Source organism: Panthera onca, chromosome C2, assembly GCF_046562875.1.
Source record: "Panthera onca isolate mPanOnc1 chromosome C2, mPanOnc1 haplotype 2, whole genome shotgun sequence".
NCBI lineage: Eukaryota > Metazoa > Chordata > Mammalia > Carnivora > Felidae > Panthera > Panthera onca.
Window position 1 is genome coordinate 116,050,604 of NC_138347.1, and position 23,009 is coordinate 116,073,612.

A 23,009-nucleotide genomic window follows, 5' to 3' on the forward strand; every position below is an offset into this window, starting at 1 on the left:
AAAAATGCTCCACATAGCTCATCATCAGGGAAATACAAATCAAAACCACAATGAGATACCACCTCACACCTGTCAGAATGGCTAACATTAACAACTCAGGCAATAACAGATGCCAGCAAGGATGTGGAGAAAGAGGCTCTCTTTTGCACTGATGGTGGGAATGCAAACTGGTGCAGCCACTCTGGAAAGCCGTATGGAAGTTCCTCAAAAATTAAAAACAGAACTACCCTACAACCCAGCAATTGTGCTACTCGGTATTTACCCAAGGAATACAGGTGTGCTGTTTCAAAGGGGCACATGCACCCTGATGTTTATAGCAGTGCTATCGACAATAGCCAAAGTATGGAAAGAGCCCAAATGCCCATCAATGGATGAATGGATAAAGAAGATGTGGTACACACACACACACACACACACACACACACACACAATGGAGTATTACTTGGCAATCAAAAAGAAAGAAGTCTTGCCATTTGCAACTACGTGGATGGAACTGGAGGGTATTATGCCAAGAGAAATTAGTCAGAGAAAGAAAAATATCATAGGACTTCACTCATATGAAGAATTTAAGATACTAAACAGATGAACATAAGGGAAGGGAAGCAAAAATAATATAAAAACAGGGAGGGAGACAAAACATAAGAGACTCTTAAATATGGAGAACAAACAGGGGGTTGCTGGAGGGGATGTGGGCAGGGGGATGGACTAAATGGGTAATGGGTATTAAGGAATCTACTCCTGAAATCATTGTTGCATTGTATGCTAACTAACTTGGATGAATATTAAACAATAAAATTTAATATCAATAAATAAATATTTGTTTAAATAAAAATAAAAAATTTTGTTGTCTCTTGTCTTAACATAGTCTTTATTATGTGAAAGAAACATTTTTGATTACTGGTTTTTGAATAATTTTGAAAGGAAATGAGATTCAATTTTATCACCTCATCTACAAAGACCACCTCACTTGTTTCTTTTATATTAACTATCCTTCACTGCTTAGAATAAAACTTTCTTGGTTATGTTATGCATGTAATATATTGCTCAGTTTGATTTGCGAGTGGTTTATAGAGGGGTTTTGGAAACTCAAGCATAAGTGTGATTGATTTATAGTTTTTGTGTTTGTGCAATCTCTTGTTTAGTTTTTGGCAAAAGGAATGTGAAGGTACACTGTATTTTATTTTACTGTATTTTATTATTTGCAGTACACTTCAAATTCCACAAAACTCTAGTGTGAAGGCTTCAGAAATATCCTAGGCTATTGAGGAATGAATGAATAGAGGCATAAGACACGTGTGGTATGCTGGGTACTACCGACATTTCTCTCAGTATAGACAGCCAAATGAAAATACGTGGTATTCACTGAAAGAAGGTGAGCGGGCCCTTGGGTGCACCCTGCAAGAAGAAAACACTGAGCAGTTTTGTGCCCCTCCAGCTGACCTTTCTTAACCCAGGCCTTATTTCGCTCTTTTATGGTTGCATCTTAATTCACCATAGTTGATGATGAGGTAAAAAAGATTCTTTCTGAGTCTCAGTTTATTCTTATACATTTATAATAGTATCTACAGAATGTGAGCTCCTAATTCACATTTAATCCATCACTTATTTTATCTCCACAGATGTACATGCAATTGTTCTTTTAGGACTCTGTTCAACCCACAGATGTCTCCACAGCTGCTCTCAATTCCAAAAGGGATTTTTTTTTCCTTAGAAGCAGTCATGTCAGGTTTTTTGTTGTTTTGTTTTGTGTTTATTTTCTTTGTATTTAAGTCATTGTAAAGATTTTCCCTCTGTTGGGAGGAGAAAACTATCTTACCTGAATGATGGCCTGAAGAATTGCATCAAGAAAGAGCTAAAGATAAAGCACGGTCTGTATTTTTGTTCATTCTTTGAATCCTGCTAGATGCTTCCCATACTGGAGGCCCAAGAACTATAATCGCCTAAGAGTTGACTCTCCTGCCTCCTATTTCTATGACTGTGTTGGTATGGGGAGACAAGGTAACAACTGTCACAATTCATTCAGGGCAGAAAGAAACAAATTGATTAAATAAATGCCTAGGATAGGCAAAATTATCAACTTGAGAATAGCCCTCATGAGGCTTATGGGAAGCAAATGATTCAGACTGCTGCCTATATTATCTACATCCCCTAGGTCTTTGAACTTACTAATTTTCTTTGGGTAGTGGAGATGACCACATAATTCACTAGAGTGAAACTGGGGTTATGCCCATTATGTTTTTGTCTGCATTACTCTAGAAATCTCTAATTATATAATTATAAGTAATATATAATTATATAATTAAAAATAATTACATTTGTATAGGGGAAGGCCTTTCCTTCAAATATCACCAATGTATTTAGCATCACTGAATATTCAAAACTGTAAGTGACCTTACAGACAGCTAGGGTCATTTCCCCCATTTTATAAATTACACAGTGACAATCAGGACCCTAACATGACTGACAGGAAATATGGAACCAGTCTGATGCTCTGGAAAAACTAGTTGCCCAATATCCTGATAAAGAGATCACCAGCACCCCATCCATTGGCCCTCACTGGCTTAAGCACATCAAAGTTAAAACTGCTAAAGATCTCTGATGTTAGCCCTTTAAAAGAATGAGGATTTATTATTACCTTCTTTGCTTTTTTTGGTGTGTGCGTATGGTTTCTGTTTGTTTTGGGAGGTGGTCAAAACACTTGTGTAGAGCATGTGCCTGTCCAATGAAATAGTCTACTCGTCTGTGGGAATCAAGGTGATAGTGAAGGTCTCTATAATTCAAAATCATAGGCAAAAGGCATTTTAAAAATATAAAATAAAATTTGTAAGCCAGTGTTTTAAGAGTGGCTGTGTTGAATATTTCATTCTGTTGGGACAAAAGCAAAACAAACCATGCAAATTCCAGCCCCACAAAGAGCTTATGCCTCAGTGTCTAAAGGTGGCATTTATATTTCACGCCAAGGGGCACTATTGAAATACTGAGGATAGGTTAGAGGTACACTTTTATTATTATAATAATAAATAATAGATACACATTTTTGTAAGTGCAGAAATTCTCAATTTAGACATTCTAGTGTTGTCAGTTATCCATCTATACTGCTGAGAGATCATGCATCAGACGTATCAATGGTTCATTCAGGAACTGTTATTTCTAATATTTCAACTACAAACTTGTCTTTAAACTTAGATCTTGTATAATACAATTTAAAGTATTCGATAATTTAAATAGTGTATGTAGTCTCATCACATACTAAGAAAGTTGTTTATGTTGCTTTTGTTTTTTGTTTGTGGCTGTTGCTGTTAACATACTATCGTTTCATTTGGTTGAGTTTCCTCATCTGAAATGACTTGGTTATAAAGACTTGTGCATTTTGATTAGCAATTTTGTATAGTTGATTTTAAGAGGTAGAGTTCCACAGATGTGAATATATAATCTTATAAATTGATCTTTCCTTAGGATGATATATGTTGCACTGAGAAAAATAAACCAGTACAATGATTTTATACTCCCAATTAGACATCGGAATTATATGGTATCCTTCACAAGGTAGCGTAAAACCATTTTCGATAGCTATTACTCGGCATGCTCTTTCACCAAGATTATTATTGGAGCAGTTTTGTTAGGAAGCATTTGTGTAACATACCATATGCTGTAAACTATTTTTTGATTTAAACTATAAGGGCTGAGTTTTCAAAGAGGAGATTTTGGTGTGCATAAACTTACACATGCAATTGCATTTTTCCACAATTACCTAGTCATGCTATAGACTGTCAACCACAGAATTCATTTGCTTCTTTTTTGAAAGATTTGCTTTGCTTGCAAAGATTTAGTTCAGTGACATATTTTTCTTCCTTCCTTTTTTTTCAACAAACAAAAGAAATTTGTGACTGTATTTCCTTACATCACATTTTATAAAGTGCCAGACCTAAAAAGATCCTCCCTTTCACTTTACCCTTGAAAAGGCTCCTATTTCCATAAAATATTCTTCTCTTTAATTGAACGATCAACTTTAGAATGCTTTGCAGAATTACTTAGAAAAATATCATCAATCGTTAGTCTTTATACATGTTATATAAATTATACTTATAGTAGTATGTATATGTAGTGTATAATTTACAGATGCAGAGAGTACAAATAAGAAAATAGCTATAGTAGCAACCATAATATCTTTTCATATTTAAACATGAAGAAAATGAGATAATATATGTACTGATTTTGTGAAGTTGCAATTTTCTGAATTAGGATATCACATTGTTCTTTGCTCTTGTTTGCTATAGGTTCATTAAAAGTTAGACATTCGAGCATTTCGATGCCATTCTTCTTCTTTTTTTTAATGACAAATGCCCCCTCTGCCAACAACAACAACAAAAATGTGTAACTTGGGTACCAGGTCCTTTTAATGAAGCTTTTGAGTCTTACAAAATATGATTAATCTGATTAGTGATTCAGCCTCCTTTTATGCTTACATTATCTAACACAAAGAGCCCCCCTACAGGTTAAAGTTTAAATGTGGATTACCAGATAAAGCTAGTCCTGACGAGGTTTCTATGGTGCAAGGAAAAATTGGATTTGCTTTTCACCTCATCTCAGGCTCTGTCATCCTGGTTTTTGCCCTGTTCCCTTGTTCACAGCAAGGATATTAATTTTGTAGTAAAATCTTTAAGCAATTATGCAGATAGCTGTGAAAAAGCAACATACACACACAATAAGAGAAGCTTAACTGAAAAATGGACCCCAGATATTCATTAAAAACAGATGGCTACATTGCCAACAGCATAACTTTGGATGTTTGGGCTAAGCTGGTATTAATCTGCCACAACAGGAAGAGAAGAGGAAATTGCTGGTGTACAAACTGTGTATTGTTTCTACTCTTTGCTTACAAAGGAATACAATGATGATTTATGGCTGTCTTCTTGATAAATGTCCAAAAATGAATTCCTTACTCACAAGCAAAGTAACATTGTAATCCTCCTGGCTATTACTAAATGCTGATTTTCAAGACACGAATAAAATATAAAGAATCATATTGATGAAACAGATGAAAGGGTTCCATTTCGAAGTTGATATTAAGTAATTTTGTTTTTAGACCTATTGAAATTGGAAATCTTTTGATCAGTAACATTTCAAATTCAATATAAAGCATAATTTTGCATTTATATAGTAGTTACATTTCTGCCCATTTATTTGGGTTATTTGCTAAGTGAAAATTGTAACATCTTCAGTCTAAACAAAGCTGAAGTGAACAAATTGGGTAAAGTAAGGCAGAAAAATATTTGCCCAACTCTTCCAAGTAAAAGCACAGATGATGAAAGGTGCACTCTATGCAACTGGGGCAATTGTAATAATGGTAAATGCATAAAGTATATGTTTATTCATTTATATAGTTTTCAAAGCAAATTTAGGTAAGAGTGTTAACACCTAAGACTATATATATGTCTTAAGTGGTAGAACAGTTACAATGAATTTCAACCAACTTTTGTTTGGGAGGAGAAATTTATCCAACTAGAGAAACACTTTTGCGACATGAAGGCTCAGATATTCTGCAGGCTGAGTTATACTCAGCTGGACCGTCCTGGAGACAGCCAGTGATTGTTGGATCTAAGGACTAGTTGAAACATCTTGGCATTATTTTACTGCTTCATCTACATGTGAAGGCTGAACTGGGTTGAAAATGGTGGTCGTTACAACTGAAGAGTTTGGGTTTTCCCCCATTGAGTGCTAACTGTTATTCCTTTTTATGTACATAATACATATTTCTTATAGAAAAAATTAAACAGTTTTGCTAAAGAGAAGAAAGTTCAGATCATCCGTAATCCTACCTCCTTGAAATGACCAATATATGTTTCTATATACATAGATGTGTATTTTTAAAGAGTTAGGATCTTACAGGGTATTTTGAAACCTGCTTCTATTCTCCTAATAATCTATCTATCAACTGTCAATTATATACAGTTCAATATTCTACAACCTTATTTTACTGAATCCATAGCATTCCATTGTATGGATAATCCAAAATTCATTTTACCAACTCCCTATTGGTAATAAAGAATTTAAAAATTTTGGTATGATTAAAAATACCTCAAAGTTTATTTATTTAACTAAAATTTGTATACAATGTGTGTTACCAATGAGTTAATCTTCTGGCATTGTACCTCTTTCACATGTAAATAAAAACTTGCTTGGGCAAAAGTATATTCATGGAAAGAAGCAAATTCAACAGGCCCTTTTGATTAATTCATTTTATTTTTCTTAAAGTGCATTTACAGTCTGGGTAAAATATCTTGTTGCTAATGGAAGCAATCACATTGTGTTAATAACCCTAAACTATCTTTTGAATCTAGTCTAATTTCCATCAACTCTGCCTCGTTTTTCAATCCTCTGTGTTTCAAACATGCAGATAGTTTGCTATTCCTCCGGTAAAAACCAGCAGACTTTTAAAAATGCAGTTCCTTTTAATAGCCCTGGAACTGCACTCAAGTTGCTCTACTAACAGCTTCAGCTAGCCTGCGAACCCTTCCTTCATTTAACTCAACCTCACACAGTAATTTGCTGCACCTGGATATACCCCAATATGCTGGTCTCTCTTTGGCGCTCTTTTGATTGAGAAGATTTGTCCTCATGTCTGTCTTTCTCAATGGACTGTGAGCAACTTCAGGGCGGGGTTATGTCATATTCACCTTTGCATTTCCAGTACTTACTGAAGTCGCTGACATCTACTCGACATTCTAGAAATGGTCATTAAAATAAATAATGGCCTGTGGCCATCATGACAAGACAAAGAAAAAAAGCAACGCAAAACAGGGGTAGACTACCTTTAGTAAGTCCTGAACAGGGCTGCCCAAGGCAGGGTAGAGAAGACAGAATGGCACATGCTTTATTTCTCCTTTCTCCACTGTGAATGGATCAAAACTAGGTCTAAACTCATCCCCCAGAGAAAACAATGTTGGGCCTAATTATGAGGGGGCATGAGGAGTGGGGTTAGATTTTGAAGCAACTGGAAGTAGTTGAATGTGGACCTGACATTCTCTGTGATTGCTTCCTCTCTCTCATCTTTGAGTAAGAGTGTGAGGGCATGACATGATTTATTATTACCTTAAGACAAATAAGTCCCAGGTATAGAAGAATCTAATTCATATATCAGTGCTCGCTTGTAACAGTTGGATATACAATGTGTGTGAAACACTGCTTTAGCTACTTGTAATCATGGCTATGATCGATGGCTCTCAAAACTTTTTGCTCCACCTGCCTTGTGAGACAGTTTTGAAGAGAAACTTGGGAAGTCAGAGAAAGGCAAGTTTGACTCACCCTAAAATAGAACTGGAACAGTCCAAATGAAACAAGATTCCTCAAAAAGAAAGGAACTTCTCATTACTGGAAGGTACCAGAAAGCGACCCACTGGGGTAGTGGAAAGATGCAGAGGGCTGTCTCATCATTACAAAATTACACTGTATCATTTCCAAACCCCTTCCAAATCTAGAGTCTGGGAACACATACAACTCTTTATTTGTGCACAAGAAGCCTCCACCTAGAAGAATAATCCTATTTACAAATACTTTTCATGTCTTTTATTGTTTTTCTTTCCAATTGAGAAATTAACCAGATCCATACAAAATGTTGCATTGAAAGAACAGTCTAGATTAAATTTGGGAATAGAAATTATATACTTAGAACTACATATAAGCTTAAAGAGCAAACTCTTGACTGGATATTAAAACTTTTCCTTAAATCTTTTTCTCATATCAGGATCATTTTTCTGCATTGCTATCTGTGATGACAAGTGTGATTAAATATTCTAGCAGTGGGAGTCAACTGGCACATGTATCAAAAAACAATTTCTGTGGTTTGAAAATAATATTAAAAATCTTTTATTTCACTGATACCAAATGTTTCCTTGAGGTTAACATCTTGTGACAGGAAATGAACAGAGCATTAAAAAAATATGCAGCTAGATATCATATGAAAATTTAGTGTATTTTTCCATGAGGAAATTTCCTCATGCAGATACTTATTTTAAACTTCTTGATAAATAAAAAGTGTTACATAGAGTTAAATAAGAATACCTATAAATAAGGGATGGAAAACAAATGATGGTTGAAACACTATTTTTAACTGAAATTATAGCTACTTGTGGGTGTTTTTAAATTTTGATAATTCGAGTTTTGAATATGACCAAAATATCTACATTTAAGGAAGTAATGAGCTACTTAACATATTTTGTATATGGCCAGAAAATTTGCTTTGATGATTAGGGCCCTTCCCAAATACGGAAGAGGCCACAATCCTAAATGGCAGATCAGCAAAACGTCTGTTCCATCGAAAGCCATTAGCAACACTCCAAATTCCACTTAACTACACCAAACACATTTGCACATCCCCAGCAAGTCATTCCTATCATTTAGACAAAGCCAACAAAAGTATATTTTGTACTGATGATAGTAAAGGGTTCAGATTTGCCATAGAAAGAAGCTCCAAAATTTCTACCTTCATATTATTCCTTTATTTATGTAGTTACTTGGTGAGTCAGTTAGTTAATGAGAAGGTTAGTTAAACCATGTTGCAAATAAGATTTGATAATGTTCATATGAAGAAATAACTGGAACTTGAAAGTACTTAGTTCCTGATAGCTTATTTTTCCTCCTTTTTAAAAAGTCAAAATGAATAATACCACCAAATGAATGCAAATATAGGTGTTTAGAAATGAATATGAAAAGTTGAGAAGCATTATTTAAATGTTATTCTATTTACTTCATCATTATAGTTATAACTCAGCCTAAAATAATTTTTTAAAACTACAAAGGAAATACATGTGACTGTAACAATACACCCCAGTATTCTCGAAAAAATAATTTCATGTGATCATGCCCAACCTGATCACAATCAGAGAAGCTATCGGTTAGATTTTCCAAAGAGTCACTGGTCAGAATCCACATGGTGTCACCTCTGAATATTGGCATAAACCATCCGGTGTGGTGGGTTAAGAAAAACTGAGAAACTATCACTTTTGTTGTGGCCAAGGGTGCTGTCCTGGCCAGGCTGTCACAATTCCATAAGACAGACCTGAGAGCTCTGTGCTATTCACAGCCTCCACTCAATTCCTAACTGGGGACTTAATTTCTTCTCTATCCAGCCCAGAGAAAAACTACATGCAGTGGAAGAGAAAAGATATTTTATTTTCAAGTTTGTAAAGAAGTTGTCCTTAACACTTTTCAAGAGTGACTAAACCAAATTTACTCCAAAGATACTGGAGGAAAAGTAATGAAATTACAAAGTGCAGCAAGCCCAGAGTGTTATTGGTAATGTTGGATTCAGCCAGTGAATTTTTCATGGTTTCTAATATGAGTTCTTGTGCTAAAAATCAAAAATACCTTGGGAGCCAGTCCCCTAGTTTAAAATAGGTAAATCTGGATGGATGTACTTTGAGAAGGTGCAAGGGTGGACAAGGGTGAAGTGGAGAGTTGAGATCTCATCAAAAGGAAGAACGGCCATTTAGCCATCACTCAACTCCAGTAAAGCCACCTCACCCTTGCAATCCACTTTTTTTGAGAGAGCCTAGAAATCTGGATTTTAATGCAAAATCTAAGTTTGGAATGTCGTGAACCAACTTGATAATACAAAAAAATTCTTTGTAGGACCAACAAAATGTCCCCGCACGTTGCATTTGGTTCATAAATATGTCCTCCTGCTGGGATTTCTGAGAAAACCAAGACTGGGCTTCAAAATATCAGATTCTGTGCCTACTATTGTTTCCTGCTATTACTGGTACCACATGGTGATTGGCTGTATGAAATAATTAAACTTAGCTGGCAAAGCACCTTTGATTTGGAACTAGAATACTCTGAGGCTTGCCAAGACAGACTACAGTAATGCTCGATTATATTTCATGAAGGCATTTGATTAAACATGCAGATGGAACAATCAATATCTAAAAAGCTTACTTTTATCTTTCTACTTCTTCTGTTACAGGATGGACTTTGTTAGTTTAAGTAGTCTATTTAGGAATTTGTGAACAAAGCCTTTAATTTTATTTAGTCACAAAAACATGGGAGGGGCTAAATTATTAGTATTATTTTAGTGTCTGAGGAAAGAGAACATTAACAGACATAATTACAATAAAAACAAATTAACATTTGTTTATTGAGCACGATGATGGCCAAGTTTTAAGTACTTAATATACAATATTTTATTTAATACCTACAATTACTTAAGAGGTAGGTCCTATCACTAACTGCATTTTTTAGATGAGGTTATTGATCATCAGAAAATATGAGGCCAATTGTTCAAGGTCACACAGCTAGTGAACAGAACTTAAACCACAGCACACTGATCCCAGAATTTGGGCTGTTAAGGGGCATGTTCTACTGCTGCTATTACTACTACTTAGCTTGAGCCCCTCAATAAACCAGATGCCCTCTCATCACCCTGATGGCCCTGCAAAAAAATATGTTTTCATTCTTGTTTATAGATGAGGAACCTGATGCTCCAGAAGGGTAAGTAACATGTTCTCAATTGAAAAGTGAAAAGATCGGACATGATCTCAGTGGACATGATCTCAGATCTGATGCCCAAGGCCAGGCATATTTTAGCACATCACAGTGTTAGGATAATGTAACCTAAACCACTTCTGTTTCAGTGAAAGTTAATGTTCTTTGAGTTCACATTCAATGTCAGTACAGCTGTATTGGTTCAGTAAACCAATGGAACCTAAACCACTTCTGTTTCAGTGAAAGTTAATGTTCTTTGAGTTCACATTCAATGTCAGTACAGCTGTATTGGTTCAGTAAACCAATGGAACCTAAACCACTTCTGTTTCAGTGAAAGTTAATGTTCTTTGAGTTCATATTCAGTGTCAGTACAGGACTATCAGACAAAATATTGCTAATGAATTAAACTTTTAAAAGTTCATAAAAACTCTTTAAGATTTTCATGTAATTTCTTAAAAAAAGATTTTCACTTAATTTCAACCTTTTTTGTTTAATTTCCATTTTTATTCTTTATATGCAATATGTTTTATTCATCTCAAAACATACATCTATAATGATATAAAAACCTTTAAGCCGTATGTTTTTTGTCCTACTTGATAACTAGATTCCATTTCCAAATATGAATAAGGTTCTATGGAAAAGGTAGTGATTTGAGGTCAGATGTGAAGGAAAAAGACCTTTCTACTGCCTTTCCATGATGCTGATATCTCATTTTTGTGTGATTCTGATCTTTCTAAGCTATAGTTTCTTATAAACATTTTGTTTAATAATTAACGTTACTGTATTACTGCTTAGACTATTGAAATACAACAGTGAAATTATAATTATTGCTTGTAATTTCTCTTTTATACACAGATCTTATTTTGAGGAAGAATGTTACCTTTTTCTAGATCATATATGTTCAAATCACATAAATTGGCATATTTTAAAGTATTTAGTAGATGAAGTTCAACTACAATTGACATAAAATAGTAGAGATATCAATGATTTTAGACAACATTTAAAAGATAATAACATTGCCTTTCTATTTTATTAATTGACTTCTGGTCAGTTTCAGCAGAATTACTTTTAAGCATGGCTACAAGGTCTCAATCTGAATAACCATTTTACATGAAGTTAGTGAATTTAAATACGCCATGTTTTTACTAGAGACATCTTAACATACATGCCTGGAAAGATTTACAATTAAAATCACACCAGTAGCATCCTGCAATTTTTCATACCAAAAAGCTAAGGACACAGGGCTGTGGGAAAATTTGACAAACCAAACTCTAAGGCTCACAACTTAAAAGCTTAACTTTTCTTTCCCCCACCCCATAATGTTGACCTTGGTCTGGTCTGTTCCTCTCTGATTGTTTGACTTGCATTCCCCTTCATGGATGATGGTTTCTTATTAAATTATTTATGGATGTGGCTGACACTGGTTGAATAGATTCATTAAATTTCACAAGTTGTTGAAGGCTAGTTCGCTGGAAAAAAAAACCCTCTTTAGACTCTTTAAAGGACAAAAAACGTCATTTTTTTTGAGCTCTTTTAAAGCATTTAATAAAGCATGAAAAGATATGACATCAATCCTACTAAAACACAAGGGAAAATGAATGATGTTACTGTAAATCTTTACATCAATCACACCCAGTACTTTGGAAAACAATATAGTTTTGTTTGCATTTCAGAAGTGACAAACAACTCTTGTGACTGGCTTAACATAGTCACTTTCTATTAGTCAAGACCAGAAGCAAGTCAGAATTAAAATGTGGCCCTGGGTTGCTAGGCAGCGGAGTTGTCTTGACATGGTGGTTAGTTTCCTTTTCACTGAATGACAACAGTGAAATGAAAGAAGTTTTGAAAAACTTGATAATGGTTTTCAAAGGAGGAGGATAATTGGTGGTGCTCGCTTGTGCAGCACTGTGTGGAAACTTTCAGGCGGCCGTGAGAGAGGACTGTCACTAAAAATTTAAACTCTTGTACACAAACTTGACCTAGAGTCTTCTCCAGGTTTTGGCGGTTCATTTTCAGAACACCCCTCTGAGACCAAGGGGTGTAGGATGAAAGCGTTAAGACAGATGGGTAAAGCCCCAAAGGAAGAAAGGAATCAATAGTTGTGATTTAATCCATTGGTGAAAGGGAGGAATTAAGTAAAATCTTAAAAATGAGGAATGTGTAAAAGACCTTTAGCTAGCACCTATAAAAAAATGTTTTAATTGAATGGGTGAGTTGCAGACATTCAAATCAAGTGCAGGAAATAGAGAAAGGTAAAAGAGAAAAAAAAACTCTCTGATTTTCCATGTCAGGGATGAAACAATCATCCTGATGTTATATAGATTTTTAATATACTCTAGTTTAATTCAGAAAAAAATATCCCTAACATGATAACTCCCAAAGCATCTGAAAATAATTACAGCTTAAGCTTTTGTTGTCTGTGGTAATAACCGAACAGAGCATATATTTAACAAAATACAAACAAAAGACCCCAAGCAAACAAAAAAACACAGAAGATACACGTTGCTCACTATTTCATCCAAAACTACCTACTGCAAGAACATTTTGTTTAACCATTTAATTTACCCAGAATTTTAAAAACTGAGCAAAATGGACTCATATTGAAAGAAGGGACCAATTAGTGTTGGATTAACATTCATGGTTATTTACAGTTGTTTTTGTACTTGTTCTTGTGCTCTGACTTCCTAAAATTTCACAACCCAAAGATTTAGAAAAATGGGGTTGTTTAGACGCAAAGTGCAATGAAGTGGCTGTGACCATTGTGTAGACACCACCTCTCTCATTATACCCTCTCAATCAACACTCAGTACACAGGAAACCGCAATAAAGCCCATCTGCCACGGTTAATCTGCAGGCAAACCCACACCCATGTCTATGCCCGTTACTCTCCAGCCTTATTATTCTCAGATCCAAAGCTTCATAAGGGATCAGCCAAAGTCCATTAAAGTAAATAATAGCTAGAAATGACAGGCTTAGCAAGGATTGGGAGGAAGTTGAAGACCAATCTGAGCTCTGAGCTCTGATTAATAGAGAAAAGCATTAGGAGAAAAGGGGAGAAAAATGACCTCAGCCTGCTCCAAAGAATTCCTGAACCTTCGTTGTTAGGGCAAGTGCTACCATCTGAGACGTTAGTGATCCTTGAATTTCCTTCACTTTGATGCAGCTCAAATGGGAAAATTTTGAAGGTTCAGCAAGGCCCCAGACCTCAGCTGGAAAGCTGTCTGGAGTCAACCCTGTCAAAATTCTCTTGTGTAAGAGAAAGCCTTTATTAGCTACATTGCAACAACGACAATAACAACACCCACAAACGCCCTACACAGTCTCATAAGGAGGGGCCTCTGCTAGATAGAGATTGCAGATGCATTTATTATTTCCTTGCACATAGTCATTTTTAAAACATCTCCAAACAGATGTAGTAAAATAAAACAATAGTGATTCTTCGAATGAATGCCTTTCAGGAACTAGCTGAACTTAGTCTGCTGGTAGGAAAGGGTGTGTGTGTGTGTGTGTGTGTGTGTGCGCGCGTGTGTGTAGGGGGTAGTATTCAAATATTTATTCAGTTTCATCTTGAAATATGATATTTATATTTTCATTGCACAACACAAAGAATCCTTCTCAAGTAGCTCAAGATTTGTTGAGTCAAGACAGAATTAAAGTGCTTCCGTTATTTCAACTGTGTGTTTCATATAAATTGACCAGGAAAAAAATCCCAAATTAGTTGTAAAAAGGTTTTCTCTTTCCACTATCTAAAAATTATTTTTACAGCCTCCGTTTGATACATTTCCTAATGAGAGAATCCCAGGCAGTGATATCCCCCACCTTTCCCCACATAAGTGTATTTGGTCTTCAAATGAGACATTTTTTGAATTTTGGAACAGCCCTTAACAGGTTTTTTGAAGAAATCTATACCTGGTAGGCCTATTTGTGATTAGGAAAAACTCATTTCAAGTCTGCTTTATTATTAAAAAAATGTGTTTCCTTGTACAAAATATCATGTTCTTTATGAAAGGTGAATTGAAATAAGAATACTAGAGAGAGCTCAAACACTGTGAAGGCTCTTTACATTTAGAAATGAAAAATAACAAAGCAGCCCCTGCTTGTCAGAAATTCCAGTCTGAGGGGGAGAAAGCATTTGGCAGAGGCAGGCAGGTATTGGGAAAGCCCTAGTGATTTCTCAGGAAGATAGTAATGGTCCAGATGAGGACTTGATGTCAGGAGTCTCACCTTCGAATGTATTCCTTGTTCAAGTTGATATTGTAGCATGCCATTTTCATAAATAAAATGAAGAGGCAATGTAAAGAACCATGGCGAAAATGATGGTTCTTCACAGATATTGCTGATAACTTGGCTAATGCACTGTTGATGTGCACGTGGTACAATTTTCATATTTTAATCTTAAGTAGAACAAGAAATGACAATTATGAAAAGACAAAATAGATACCACCAACAGCTGTAATTGCTATCTAGGCTGCTCAAAGATGGGCAAAAGACACAGTAAATCAATATTAAGTTCTCTAAAAATGCAGGTATCACAACAAGGACATCATATAACATCATTATAAGCAAATTCTAATACAATTTGGACAGTTGTAAAGAATCTAGGATGAATACAGGGAATGTGAGGCTAACTTGTCCTTTGCAGCTTTAGCTGGTATCTTACAGGGGGAAAAAAATCCCTGGGAATCATGGTTATGTATTTAGTTAAGTGTGCAAACTGTGCTGGCTTTAGTAAATGGGTGTGATCTTCATTTTCACAATTTAAAATGTTAAGATCATCAAGGGTTAAATGGTTCTGCCACGTGCAATTATAACATGTTGAAATTCAGTAGTTCTAATACACCAAGATTTGGGGAGATGCTTTTCTGTATACTACTACTACGTCCTAGGAAATACTATGTGATTTTAAAGAATACCTAATTAAACTGGTGGATTGAGAAACCAGCTAAACTTCAGAGAAAAAACTATTAAATATTAAAAGCATAGTATAAATATAATTAAAAGGATGAACATTGAAACTGTTCAATGCAAACCTTACCAATGAGAAATTAAATGAAGAGAAAAATAGGAAAGAAACAAACAAAAATTTCAAGGAAAAGAGAGAACAAAAGTGACAAATATGTACAAATAGTTTGACTGTAAAATTAAAATTAAACACTTGCTTTTAATATTGTAGTTGTAGAGTGTAATGATTTAAATGACCTACAAAAAGTAGGTCTGATTTCATGCACATATTTCTGTGGATATTAAATTCCTTTATGGGAAATGGAAGAACACATAGCACAAAAAAGAAAAACAGTTTTTACAAATTCTTATCATCTTTTGCATCTGATCATAAATTATTTTATGTATTTATAAAAATTGGAGTATTTCATGTTTCCTCTGAACATTTAAAATTTTTAAGTGAAGTAAAATGTTTAGAATCTATTCCTTCATCTCCCTCTTTTCATAACCGAACACTGTTTTGAATTCACAGCCTCTTCCACAACAGCACAGATATGCAATATAAAAGAAATTATTTTCACCATAACTTTCTAATTTGTATAGAGATGCTATAAATATGAAACTGAATTCGAATGATGTTGAGAATTTTTGATACCAGAAAAGAAATAATGTATTAATCAAAAGACTATCAGTTAGAATCAATTTGCTTTTGTGTGTGTGAAAATAATTTAAAAAAACAAAAATAAACAAAAACACGCCAATTGTTTACTACATGGATTTGAACTTCCACAAGATTTCATTTCCCTTGAACATTGCCCTCATGCTATCATTAGATGGCAGACATTCTTAAATTACTTTGCTATTTATATAAACAATTAAATGTCCATATAATAAAGTTTATGCACATGTGGAATATGTTTATAAGTAGTTATATGCATGTCGTTATGTATATTGTAGCATAAACTGACCCATATACGTTCTCACATAACATGCATAAATGAGCAAGTGGATTGATTTTATGGCCTTGAAACGCATCTTTTTTAGTCAACCAAACGCACTTGAAATATTAATTTCATTCATGGAAAATCAAAAAGTTTTAATAATACATCGTCTCTGTAAATAAGTGAGATTATATCTGCTAATGCTTTCCATTAGCCTGTGTAGTAGAACTGAGTTGTAATGAATTGAGATATGAAAAAATTTATCTTTGGGTGTATCGTGTTGCCACTGCCACTTAAAGCAGCACTCTATTCTGTTCTTGATGTCAGAGCAAAGTATTGAAAATGAAAAATACTATTCTTATCCTATTCCTGAATACTCAAAAAAAGGGCCATTACTTACTTTCCACAATAATAATGATCTTCAAAGAATGGATATATTGCTAAAAAGTGAAGGCCATTGTGCTAACCACAAGGTGTCTCCAATCTTTAAATTCTCTAGATTCTCTCCTTTTCCTGTCCCATATTTCAATACAAAGTGAATCTATATGATTGCATTGTCACACTTGGACATTTTAAAAACACTCATTCAGATGTCAGTTGTATACTTTAGAGAAGACTGTATCAAGCTTAAATATATATGTAAAAATATACATAATATTACATATAAATTATAGTTATATATTATAGAACTATGTATATCACATGATGCTTACAATATAGTACGTATTAAATACGAATTTACCAATCATTTTATGAATTTATGTTTGGAACCTAGTCTCTAAAAATTAATAGTGGTAGAATCCAAAAAAAAAAAAAAGTTTAACATCAAACTTCATTTTAGTTTATCTGTCCTCAGGATTTAATTTTGAATAATCCCATCAGTCAGCTACAACCTGCAACTCCAAGGGAGTAAAAATTTCACAGTGGACTACACACATCTGCAAATAGCCACCATTGCAACGAATTCTGGGTTTTTCCAAACCAAAGCTAGGGGTGAAGAACAAGGACTAAAGCTCATCTCATTATGAAGTATGAATATATGACTAAGAATAAATCTTGTTTAAAAGAATTCCAACTACAGAAAGTCTTTCTAATTCAAGGCCATGTATGGCTTATCTCCCTCTGTACACAGAGCGGGAATGGGGTGTGTGTGTGTGTGTGTGTGTGTGTGTGTGTGTGTGTGTGTGTTTAATGGGATGCTGTTTATCCCACTATATCTTACCACTCTGTCTCTTTGGATAACAATCACAGGCCCCAGATGCTAAGGGTAAGTGATATTTTCCCACAAGCGGCTTCTGGCTCCTTGGCAGACGTGCGAGGCAGTTGCGTTGGCAGTCGCCGTGCTGCCGCTGGCTCTCTCGTGTGGCTTTGCTGTTGAAGGGATGCTTGGCCTGCCCTGTCCTCCTGGATACCATTTCCCTCTGACAGCCCTTGGGTTTTGTGAAGCTTTATTCTGTGCAAATCCCTTGTGCAATCTCTGGATGAACCCTCCAGAGGCAAAACAGGGGCTTTCTTTATAGTTGGGTCTGATAACTAGCTGAACTGCTATTTCAGGTACTCAGGAAAACCCACACCCAAACCCAAACTTTTCCCATCTTTGCGGGTATTTTTGTTTTCATTTTTATTCTTGTTTTCACTCTGAGCACATCGTATCTCAACTTACTTGACAGGGGGTGGCTAAATGATTTTGTGTAAATGTTGTGCTTTGTGATTTTTATGTCGTAATTTACGTGATTTTTAAACGTCCTTTGTTTCCCAATATCCATCATCATAAATAATTTTCGAAGATTCTTTTTCGCATATTATAAATAACATTATAAGATAAGTCTTGCAAGAAATGCAAAGAAGGAATTTTGCGAATTTACCAAGTGCGATCGGTTGATGAGCTATTTAATGAAATAAAGTAGCACGCTTCTGATATTGATACAGAAGTAATACTTCATTCCCTGCATGCCTGTAATCTGGATGACATTTTGAAGCATGTGCTCAAGTTGTACAAACAAAGGCACACAGCAGAGCCAAAGATGGTTTCAAAGACACCAATATAACTGTCTGCCGCATAATTTGTGAGACATTTGCACGTTTCCTCACAGTGATATCACAAAAGTAGTCATAAATGTGTGTCATGGATTAAACGATTCGCTGGTTTACCATATGGTTGGCCACAATCCCCAAAGAAAAACAATATTTGGGGGGACTGATAGCCATATTTTTTTTGTAATCGGAGATATCAATAAAGATCCCAAGTTTTCTGAAAGAAATATCAGGCACACTTTGCATGGAAATGCTCACTCCAATTAATCCTGGGTTGAAATTCATTTCTTTCTATTCTGCCATTTTTATCTCAAGTGACTGCAAAACTCTAGAATTATTGATACTATGTTTTACAGTTTAACAAGTAAATTGCTACCCAGTCAAAAAAAAAAAAAAAAAAAAAAGTCTGTACAGGTGTTACATGGGTCTTCAGGAAATTATCTAAAGCCGTTTTGTTTTGTTTTTAAGAAAGTCTCCATGTGCTATATGGAGAACTGGAAATTCTCTGATGTGCTGTGTGATAATATTATACATTAAGAATAGATATAATTTAGAGAGGAGCATCACTGAAGCCTCACAGAGAAATGAAGACCTCTCCTTAATAGCTATGGATCTGTTTTGCCAAAATTCGTTTTTAATGTTGAATCCTCTCTGATGCAGAGTATGCATCTATTGTATGCAATGTTCTGCAAACAATGTGCTTGTAGCTCAGTTGAAAAATTATCACATTCCAATGTGATTCCAATGTTTTTTCTCTGATTTGTGATAAATCCATATTCTGGAAGAGCATTTCTAGTTAAATTAGCATAAAACCCCAAAGACTGTTGATGATTGGGTTGCTATGAAATATATGATCTGATCTTCTTTTTGTTCATGGGTCAATTTTGTTCTTTCTTAAATGAAAAAATTTAATAATCATTTACAGGAACTTTAGAGAAATGTTAAATATATCTGTTAAGCATTTCGACCATCCATCTTTTCGTTCTGCTAAATAGTCCAGAAAGACTACTGCTAAATTTTGGTTTCTTATTATCTGTGTTACATGCGAACCCAAAAGATTGTAATTATGTATCTATGCACTATTCGGCATTAATTTAGACTATATTCCTCTGCTAGTAACTTTTTTCATTTTCATAATTAGATATTTGCATTACACTATTTGGCCCTTTCCTCTCACTTATAGGGCTTTGGGAATCTATAGTTCTCTGTTTAAAAGACTTGAAAAAATAATTGTAAATAAGGTAGATTTATACCAGTGCAGTCCCTGATAGCATTCTCCAAAACAATAAGCAAAAAAGAAAACTAAAACTATTTTTGGTTCTCATTCTACCAGAAGGTGTCACTATTGGGACTACAAGGTAGTGATCCCAAGACATCTAACAAAATTTACTTGAAAGAAGATCATGCATTACCTGTATAATCCAGAAGGTAATTTACTGACATGCTAACCAAAGTACCCTATGAAAAATTGTTTGCCTAAAATTTTATTCAAATAAACGTGAAATTATTTCAAGTATGAAATGACCCTACAGAAAGTATGCTGGGAGAAATCCTAAAGTTAAAGATATCAGTCATTGCAACAAAAAATAAAACATTGGATTTTTGAAGGGCAATTTGAATAGTATGTTGGTATCATCATATTTCAAATAATATTAAATATAATAATATAAATGTTGGGAAACAACAAAGAGTTAGGATTTTGTCTTTTGAAAACTTTCAAAGTTAATTGACACTTGTAGAGTCAGGTCATTTTTTCAAAGAGAAGAAAACCTGAGCTTCCCCATCAAGAAACAGATCGTATATATTCTTATACTAGAAAATATTAAATAACTTTAAACCTCTGGTGGAAAATCTTCTCTCTTTCTCCCCCCCAAAGTTTTTTTCTTCTATAAAGAGCAGTGAGTCAATTCTTGGCTTAATTTGATGAAAATGTGCTACAACGATATTTTCATGTTTAATATCACTTGAGGAGACTATATTTGGCTCATATTTCTTCACTATAACTGAGAAATCTTGGCAGCAAACTTCTATTTTGCAATTGAGCAAAAAAAATTTTTTTTGGATAGTTTAGTTTTATCTGAAGATTTACTTCAGTTCTTTGCGCATTGAGAGAAATATAATGAATTGAGAGAAATATAATGAGTATGTGTGTCAGCAATGTGCCCCATCCACCACCCCTCCCACACAGACAACAGCAAGTAATATAAATTTCCTTTAGAATGGTTTTAAATCTCACACTTGAATGAGAGTCTTATGTACAAAGTAAAAGAGAGAGAGAGAGAGAGAGAGAGAGAGAGAGAGAGAAAGTGAGAGAGAGATTACCTGTTATATCCTTGTGGAACAATCTTAAAATATCTCAAAGTGCCCGAGCAGCTCATTCATCAGAGCTTTCTGGTCCTTTTATTACCTGAAAAAAAAAGCAGTTAGACATGACAACTTCAAAAGTGTGAATGCCATTATTCAATGTTTTGTATGGTACGCTCATCAGTTGTCCATCTTGTGTGCAACTTCCCAGCAAAAGCTAGAAGTCATTCTCTTGCGTGCTTTTCTAAGACCTTCTACCCGGACAACTGCACAGAAAGAGTCTCGCCAGTAGAGGCCTCTCTAGATTTGCCTTCTGACTCAGAACTCAGAATGAGCCTCGAATCCGCTGCAGTTAACACAACTCCTTGAAAAGATTCTTGTTGCATAGGGAAAAAGATCACTCTTTAATGCCCTTTTAAGTTCCACGATGTTGATTAATGTTGCCCTTTACATTAATGATGTTTCAAGTAAAAGAAAACAAATTTAAAATGGATCAATTCTATTGAGGATGCATTAATTAGACAGAGACTCTGCCATATGCTGCGGCTGGAGGGTCTGCTGGCCTTTCCCTTGTAGTTACCTGTGTAAAATCCACCCTATCCTCTACATGAATGCCCAAGCTGAATAGCTATTTGAATGAAGGCTTTAGTTTGATTCGCCATACAAGGGGTACTGTGTCACTGTGTTTTCTTTCTAGGAGTCACTAAGTGATTTCTATATCTGTTGTCATGGTGATATAGCAAAGCAGGGGAAAATGGGGGCAACTTCAGGCTTTCTCCTCACCCTCTGCACTAAGATGTTGTTAGCAAGCCTATAAAACATTGGGCTTTCTCTAGCCCTTCTTTTTGTTCTCTGATTGTCAATAAAACTCATTTTAAGGGTAACAAGGACATCTAAATGTCATCTGTCACAGTGTTAGAGAGATTAAGTTTGTTTAGGGACTTGTGCTGGACAAAGGCCACTATTTGTTCCGCAGATACAAAGCAGTGTTGGCTATCACCACTCTTGATTTAGAAGGAGGCCCAGAGACCATCGAGGAAATATCATCTCAGTTGCAGGTGACGGAGAGGCCTTCTTGACATGACAGCATTAAAATGACGGAAAAATAATTATGGTTTTGAATGAGAATCTGCAGCTCTATTTCCCACACCCCTTTGTAGACACCCCAAGCATAATGTCTCCTCTTAGACCTGAGGTAAGAAAACAGCTGTTGAGGGCCACAGGCCTATTTAAAAATATGGCATACACACCTGGTGGCCCTTGAATGAATGATAAAAGAAGGGAGAAAGGTTTTGCAAGGAGAGTCCAACAGTAATATGTTCTGCATTAATTCAGCATTTGCCCAATAATGAGGCTAAATGGAATGTACAGATTAATGAAGACATTGGTGTTATTAAAATCAAATCCTGTGGTTCATATGCTTTTCTTAATAATGAACATTGTGGCTATTGGAGAGGAAGAACAGGATTTTTTTTTCTATTAATTTGGCACACATCCCAGATCTCATTCAACCAGAACCTATCCCCCCGCAAAATGCATCCATGGCCTTTATGAGCCTTAGTCTTTCAATTTTATATCTGTATTAATTTGAGGGAAAAAATATTTCCCCTTTATAAAGAGATTTTTAAAAGTGAACACAGAACCTAAGTAATAATTAAGCATTTTTAAAACTAGGATGCTTCTTTCAATATAAAAGGTGATTGGGAAGTATATAAAATAACACACACGTAATGGGGTGCTAACATCACATCTGCCTGCACGATGGAAATTGGCGCAGCTTTCAGAGTCTGGTCACATGAATTCATCTCAAATACTATTTTATAGGACATATTCAAGGTAGAGAGGGCCACTATATTAAAGCTCAGACGTACCGTTATGAATGCTGGACAATGGGAGACTCTTTATTTGCAATTTATTGGGTCTTGACAATTTGGGTATTTATGAAATATGAATGAAAGCAGAACACCACGACCCTTTTTCTAATATCCCTGGGAACACAACCCCATATATGACACACGTGTGTATGCACAAGCACAACACTTGGACTGGAGATCACATTTGAATGGGTGATGATAAACTCCCTCTTGGCTCTGTGGATGAAGGGAGTGTGTGTGTTTGTACGTGCAAACTTTGAGTTTCCTTAATTCATGCTCTGTGGAGAAGGGAGTGTGTGTGTGTGTGTGCGTGCAAATTTTGAGTTTCCTTAATTCATGCTCTCTCAAATCAATTTGAAAATTTGATTTTAATCACGCTGGAAAGAGGTACATAGTGATAAATTCTATCCACTCAACAATCGGGCAGATTCCA